Genomic DNA, 7,901 nt, shown 5'->3' with positions numbered 1-7,901 from the left:
GGCCAAGGAGTGACCACCCTGGGCAACCAGGTACCATCCAGCGACCGCTGCTTGCTTTGCGACTGAATCCTGCGAGGGACGACTGCAGAGACTGACCAGCGCCGAGACTTCCAGACACCTCTGAACCAGATCCACATCTACAGCAAAGCTGAGACCCGTGGAGGCGACGAGGGACGTGGGACCGGCGACTTGGGAAAAGTGGCTAGTAACTGACTAGCGCGACTTCCGAGGCTTCCTCGAGGCTGTGCTTGGGGAATTGAGAAGCCCCAATCCCGAGCCCCATAAGCAAAGAAGATCAGCTCCCCACACTTCACGTGTTCTGCGTGGGGCCCTTCTGCACCTGAGTTGTTCGACGTGTTGTCTGGTTGCTGGCCCGTTGGCTAGTGATCTCTGCGACGATGAACCTTTGATTCTATCTTGCTGGTCCGGCTCCTCCAGACTGGCACTCGCTCCTCTGTGAAAGAGAAGCACCCCAGACCTTCCTGGTCTGCACCGGAAGCAAGTCCTCCATTCTGCGTGGGTTCCGCTTGCCAAGGCTTGTTGGGTCCTAGCTCGACATCGACGCCGCCGACAGCAAGAGCCTTAGTGGGACAGCTCATCTCCTGGTCCTGGTTGTCCTCGACGCCTCCTGGTACCCGTGGCTGCTGCGACAAGCTTCACCTCTTCACTTGCATCTTCACGACATCGCCTGGTTCCTTCCTGGTTCCTTCCTGGCTCCTGGCTGGTGACCTAGACTCTGTCACTTCTGCTTGCAGGTATCCTTCCTTCTTGATTCCATCCTTGGGATCCACCGGACACTCTTCACTGACTGCCTGTCAGCAACTTTCCTTCAGGCATCCATAGGAGTCAACGACGAAACCCGACGCAAGTTCACACCTATGCACCCGTGGGCTAGGTATCTTGAGTACTCCGGTGCTCACAAGGGTATTAACTATCCAAGGGTCTAGTTTCCGAGTCTCGACTTCCTAGTTACTCCAAAAGTGTCCTAAAACTCTTAATTTCTAACTGCTAGTAATTCTATCGACTTTTATGCATTACGCGTGAGTGTTTCCACTCTGCACCTGAATCCCGTGGGCCTCCCACTTCCTAACCTTTGGTAGTATAGTGTAGCCCCAGTGATTCCCTAGGCCTATCCTGTGTTCGTGACAGTGGTTCTTATACCACTTACTTAGAATATGGTTTGCGTGGCCCCTAGGGCCTAACTGTAATTCTTACCTGTGTGACTTAATGTATGCTTAAATAAGACTGTGTTGTACTTACCTCGAATCTCAAAGAGTGCTGAGGGTATTTTGACTAGAATAAATACATTCTATTTTTATATACATCTGTTGTGGTGTCCTTTCATTTGGTATTCAAGGGATTACAAATGGTATAACAGCTGGCTTCACATGCCATACAGAGTTTAGCCTAAGAATGCTCTTGTCCATGCTACCACTAGGATAGCTGGTCTATAAGGTTGACTTTACAACCAATCACCATAAGGGTTGTTTGGACTGATACAAGGTGTACACTAGAATTAGTGACATCATATATCAGGCCAACTTCTCACAATCTGCACCTGTGGCGGCTCCACCCGGGCCCTCGCCCCGGGCTTCCATGTACACCGCAGCAGCCCTCCTGCTCGTCGCGGCTTAGCCCCCGCGGCTCTCAGCGCCGGCGACGGCCTGGTATGGGCCCGACGCTCTAGCGCCATCCATTTTCAGGGATAGTTGATTTGGCAGGTGAGTTGTTACACACTCCTTAGCGGATTCCAACTTCCATGGCCACCATCCTGCTGTCTATATCAACCAACACCTTTTCTGGGGTCTGATGAGCGTCTGCATCGGGTGCCCTAACCCGGTGTTCGGTTCATTCCGCAGCGCCAGTTCTGCTTACCAAAAGTGGCTCACTAGGCACTCGCATTCCATGCCTGGCTCCACGCCAGCGAGCCGGGCTTCTTTCCCATTTAAAGTTTGAGAATAGGTTGAGATCGTTTCGGCCCCAAGACCTCTAATCATTCGCTTTACCAGATAAAACTGAGGGAACCAGCTGCTAGATGGTTCGATTAGTCTTTTGCCCCTATACCCAGGTCGGACGACCGATTTGCACGTCAGGACCGCTACGTACCTCCACCAGAGTTCCCCCTGGCTTCGCCCTGCCCAGGCATAGTTCACCATCTTTCGGGTCCTATCACGCACGCTCATGCTCCACCTCCCCGACGGAGCGGGCGAGACGGGCCGGTGGTGCGCCCGCTGCTGAAGCGTGGCGGGATCTCACCTCAGCCGGCGCACGCTGGCCCTCACCTTCATTGCGCCACAGGGTTTCGCTCGGCCCTACAACTCGCACACATGTTAGACTCCTTGGTCCGTGTTTCAAGACGGGTCGGGTGGGTAACCGACATCGCCGCAGACCCCTGGCGCCTGCCGTGGACCTCCCCGCCTGGTGGCGCAACGCGGTCGGGCGCAATGAGAACAGTCCACCCCAGTCGACAGTCACGCCGGGAGCAGGGGGCCCCGTTCCCCCTTCAACCGTCCCGGCGTGCCCGAGGGGTGGCCAGGAACTGGTGCCCGGGGTAGGGCGTGGAGGCGGTCGAATCTCCCTCGGCCCCGCAAACACGGCGTGCTGACCTGACACCCCGAAGCCTTCCCAGCCGACCCGGAGACGGTCGTGGCGCACTGCCGCAGAGGAAAAGCACCCTGCGGGGGCTGGGTAGGGCCCGGGGGCCGGTCCAGCGGAGAGGATCCGGAACTCCCAGGCCACGACCTTCCCGCGGTGTTGAATCCTCCGGGCGGACTGCACGGACCCCACCCGTTTACCTCTCGACGGTTTCACGCCTCTTAAACTCTCTCTTCAAAGTTCTTTTCAATTTTCCCTTACGGTACTTGTTGGCTATTGGTCTTGCGCCCGTATTTAGCCTTAGATGGAGTTTACCACCTGCTTTGGGCTGCATTCCTAAGAAACCCAACTCCGAGAAGACCCGATCCTGGCGAGCCGGGGGCTGCTACCAGCCTAACACTGTCTGCAGGGTGAGCCTCGATCACAAGGACTTGGGATCCCCGTGGGCGACGCCGGGGAGTCGGTCTTCTGTACGCCACATTTCCCACGCCCGCTGCCGGGCAGGGATTCGGCGCTGGGCTCTTCCCTCTTCACTCGCCGTTACTGGGGAAATCCTGGTTTCTTTTCCTCCGCTTAGTAATATGCTTAAATTCAGCGGGTCGCCACGTCTGATCTGAGGTCGTAGTCAGAAGAAAAATGCCAGAGCATCAGGGGGAGCCGCCGGTGGAGGCCAGCCCCCTGCCGCAGAAGGGGCCTGATGTCCCCGCAGCGTGCTTGTGCCCTCTTTCCCCGGATCGGATCTGGAGGGGGTTAGCCCTCCCCGGGAAGCCGGCCTCGGAGGTGGGCGCCCAAGGCGCGTGGGCAGCCAGTGGGACACCACAGACAGCCACATGCGGCACACAGCCAGGCGCCCCGGGACGGGCCGGACCAGTCGCCAGGCCCCTTCTCTGGGGCCAGGCGCGCCAGCGGCATACCTCCGCGGCAGGACCCGGCGAGGGACCCTGCCATGGGCGATCGGGGTGTCTGACCTTGTGGGGGGACAAAGGAGAAGCGGATCTAACCTTGCGACGGCCCCAGCCGCGTCCTGGGGATGCCCCGGGGCGATTGACGATTGAGTAACCCTCAGACAGACATAGCCCCGGGAGGAACCCGGGGCCTCAAGGTGCATTCAAAGTGTTGATGATCAATGTGTCCTGCAATTCTCACTAATTCTTGCAGCTAGCTGCGTTCTTCATTGACGCACGAGCCGAGTGATCTACCGCCAAGAGTCACAGGCAACTTTTCGAAAACATTCACCCACCTGCAAGCTCAGGAGAGGCGGGAGGAAGGCAATGCCGTCTGTCCACTGCCCGCGCGCCGAGACGGCCCGGGCGCCCCGTTCAAGGCTTCCCCTCTGGGAGTCAGACTGCACCGTTGGGAGAAAAAAACATTACCAGGCGCTCAGCATGGGAGTCCCCCCCCCCACCCGCGGGCGAGAAAAGGGGCTCCCGGAGGGATGGGAGCAGGCAGCCCCACAGCCACCGGTCCCTCCCAGAGTAACCAGGAGGGACCACGCGAATCTTCAAACCCCTCAGCCCGGCCACACTGGACCAGGTTGAACCGGGTACCTGGCAACAAGGGAGGGTCACTCCACCTGCACATCAGCCGTCCGTCGCCAGGCGGCCCCAAGCCATGCCGGTGAGCTGGCTTTTTTCAGCTCACCCCACCCGTGCCCAGGTCGGAGGCGCCGGAAGGGAAGAGCCAGGCAGCTCCCCATCCTGCACGCCTCCCACCGAGAGGAGCCGGGGTCCCCTCGCAGGCCCTCGTCCCCTTTTCCACCAGGCCCACCCTGCCTTACAAGAAGGGCCACTCTTCGGTCGCCCAGATCCCAGTGGAGCCGGGACAATGGGCACCAGAGAGCCCAGCCAGCTGCAGGGCCTTTCGAGGGGGGGTATTACCAGCCCGATGATGCACTGCCATTCTGTTCCCCCCACCGCGGGGGTCATGCCAGGTGAGCTTAGGTTCCATCTCGGGAGGGCCTACCACTGTGACCCTCCCAGAGAGGGACAGGGGACAGGGGCCGCCCCCTGTCCCCGGTCCCTTGCATGTCGGTCTGGTCCACCACAGTGGAAGAGGCCCACCGAAGGCCTGGTCCTCACCCAAGCATCCCAGGCTAGGGCTGGGCCGTGTGCCTTCGGTGTGTGCTTGCAGGAGGCAGCCAAGGGCTTCGGGCTGGCGCAGTCGGTCACTCGGGCTGCTCCACCGTTAATGATCCTTCCGCAGGTTCACCTACGGAAACCTTGTTACGACTTTTACTTCCTCTAGATAGTCAAGTTTGATCGTCTTCTCAGCGCCCTGCCAGGGCTGTTGCCGACCCCGGCGGGGCCAGTCCGAGGACCTCACTAAACCATCCAATCGGTAGTGGCGACGGGTGGTGTGTACAAAGGGCAGGGACTTAATCAAAGCGAGCTTATGACCCGCACTTACTGGGAATTCCTCGTTCATGAAAAATAATTGCAATCCCCAATCCCTATCACGAACGGGGTTCAGCGGGTTACCCGCACCTGTCGGCGAAGGGTAGACACACGCTGATCCGTTCAGTGTAGCGTGCGGGCAGCCCCAGACATCTAAGGGCATCTAAGGGCATCACAGACCTGTTATTGCTCGATCTCGTGTGGCTGAACGCCACTTGTCCCTCTAAGAAGTTAGACGCCGACCGCTGGGGGTCACGTAACTAGTTAGAATGGAGGAGTCTCGTTTGTTATCAGAATTAACCAGACAAATCGCTCCACCAACTAAGAACGGCGATGCACCACCACCCACAGAATCGAGAAAGAGCTATCAATCTGTCAATCCTTTCCGTGTCCGGGCCCGGTGAGGTTTCCCGTGTTGAGTCAAATTAAGCGGCAGGCTCCACTCCTGGTGGTGCCCTTCCGTCAATTCCTTTAAGTTTCAGCTTTGCAACCATACTCCCCCCTGGAACCCAAAGACTTTGGTTTCCCAGAAGCTGCTCGGCGGGTCATGGGAATAATGCCGCCGGATCGCTAGTCGGCATCGTTAATGGTCGGAACTACGATGGTATCTGATCGTCTTCCAACCTCCAACTTTCGTTCATAATTAATGAAAACATTCTTGGCAAATGCTTTTGCTTTGGTTCGTCTTGCGCTGGGTCCAAGAATTTCACCTCTAGCGGCACAATACGAATGTCCACGTCCGTCCCTCTTAATCATGGTCCCAGTTCTGAAAACCAACAAAATAGAACCGGAGTCCTATTCCATTATTCCTAGCTGAAGCATTCAGGCGAGCGGCCTGCTTTGAACACTCCAATTTTTGCAAAGTAAACGCTTCGGACCCCCAGAGCACTCAGTCAAGAGCATCAAGGGGGCGCCGAGAGGCAGTGGCTGGGACAGGCGGTAGCTCGCCTCGCGGCAGACCGCCAGCTCGACCCCAAGATCCAACTACGAGATTATTAACTTCAGCAACTTTAATATACGCTATTGGAGCTGGAATTACCGCAGCTGCCCTCCAATGGATCCTCGTTAAAGGATTTGAAGTGTACTCTTTACAATTACAGGGCCTCGAAAGAGTCCTGTATTGTTATTTTTCGTCACTACCTCCCCGAGTCGGGAGTGGGTAATTTGCACACCTGCTGCCTTCCTTGGATGTGGTAGCCGTGTCTCAGGCTCCCTCTCCGGAATCGAACCCTGATTCCCTGTTACCCGTGGTCACCATGGCAGGCACAGAAAGTACCATCGAAAGTTGATAGGGCAGACATCCGAATGTATCGTCGCCGTCACAGGGATGTGCGATCGGCCCGAGGTTATCTAGAGTCACCAAAGCGGCTGGGCAAGCCCGGATTGGTCTTGGTCTGATAAATGCACGCATCCCGGGAGGTCAGCACTCATCGGCACGTATTGGCTCTAGAATTACCACAGTTATCCAAGTAACAGATGGAGCGATCAAAGGAACCATAACTGATTTAATGAGCCATTTGCAGTTTCACTGTACCGGCCGTGTGTACTTACACGTGCATGGCTTAATCTTTGAGACAAGCATATGCTACTGACAGGATCAACCAGGTAGCCGCACCTGCTGACGGGGAGGGTTCGGGGGGCCTTGCGCCCATCTCCCCGACCGGACAACCTTCGCTCACCCCTCCTTCTCAGGAGCCTGCTGGGGGAAGGGAGAGGTGGGCCTAGGCGCAGCCTGAGCGAGACGTAGGGCTGCCGGAGCCAAGCAGCGGCGGCACCCCTCGGAACGGTCGTTCCGAGCTGCTGTGGAAATGTGCTGGGCGGAGAGGGGTGACAATGTTGCGCACGGGGCCTACAAACCTGCTGGGCAGCAGCATCTGAGGGCCTGGCGCCACGCGACCCCTTCTGCTTGGGGTAGACCACTGGGGGGCACGAGCTGCCGGGGCCGCTTGGCCTTCCCACTGCTGGGTAGGGTGAAGGGCCTCCCGCCAGGCGGCAGGCCCTTGAGTTGGACGGTCCATGCAGGGAGGAAGCTCCTTGCTTGAAACAACAGCCGAGGCTGGCCAAGCAGTCCATCCCTAAATGGACCGTGATTGTGCCCAATCGATCAGAGTACGGCCAGTGCATCCCCTGGCAGGCCGCTCTGCGCAGGGGGGATGGCAGCGTCACATCCCTGCCTGCTCCCTGGGTGAGCAGGCTCAAAGGAAAGGCCCATCAGGAAGGGGCAGAGAGGCAGACGCAGGCCCGGGGCCCTGGGGGCCCCGGCGGGCAGGCCCGGGTGCTGCCTTCCCCTGTCTCAGAATCGCCGAACCTCACGGAGGTCTGACTGAGCAAACTCGGAGAAAAAGGACCAACGGGAGGGGGCTGAGAAGCAGGTGCGTACCCGGGCCCCTGGGGGCCCTGGCCGGCGGGTCCGGGTGCTGCCTTCCCCTGTCTCAGAGTTGCCGGATCTCACGGAGGTCTGACTGAGCAAACTCAGAGAAAAAGGACCATCTGAGCTGAGAGGCAGGCGCAGACCCGGGCCCCGGCAGGCAGGCCCGGGTTCTGCCTACCCCTGTTTCGGAATCGCCGGATCTCACGGAGGTCTGACTGACCCTCTCCCTAGTAATCCGGAGGAAAATTACCCCCCTTTCTTGTAATCCGTGCACACGAGGTGACAGAGGGGACCCAAGGCGCAAACATACCCAACCTCCTGGAACCCTTGCTGGGATCGGGGAGGCAAATGAGCCCTCATCAGGACTTCCAGGCAAGCCCAGCCATCTGGTCGCCCCATTGGAAAGCATTGCGTGCGACCAGATGGCCGAGGGGATAGGTGCCACCAGAAGGCCGAGAGGAAAGGTGCGACCAGATGGCCGGGCTCGAAAGGGAAGCTATCTGGTCGCTCTGAGCCCCAACGAAAGAGTGAGCGGGCGCCGG

General features: G+C 58.4%; 1 non-coding gene and 2 pseudogenes across 1 annotated transcript; all 3 read right to left on the bottom strand.

Annotated features, from left to right (window-relative positions):
* The window catches only part of LOC146799742 (28S ribosomal RNA), a 6,407-nt pseudogene extending 3,190 nt beyond the window's left edge, over window positions 1–3,217 (bottom strand).
* Window positions 3,218–3,651: 434 nt separating this feature from the next.
* LOC146799741 (5.8S ribosomal RNA) lies at window positions 3,652–3,805 on the bottom strand. Its single transcript, XR_014969484.1, has one exon. It is a non-coding gene; the product is annotated as a 5.8S ribosomal RNA (ribosomal RNA).
* A 975-nt stretch (window positions 3,806–4,780) lies between these two features.
* Window positions 4,781–6,596, bottom strand: LOC146799740 (18S ribosomal RNA; annotated as a pseudogene).
* Window positions 6,597–7,901: the final 1,305 nt, after the last annotated feature.

The sequence above is a fragment of the Triturus cristatus genome, chromosome 9 (genome assembly GCF_964204655.1).
Source record: "Triturus cristatus chromosome 9, aTriCri1.1, whole genome shotgun sequence".
Classification (NCBI taxonomy): domain Eukaryota; kingdom Metazoa; phylum Chordata; class Amphibia; order Caudata; family Salamandridae; genus Triturus; species Triturus cristatus.
This window is presented reverse-complemented; position numbering and strand designations above follow the sequence as displayed.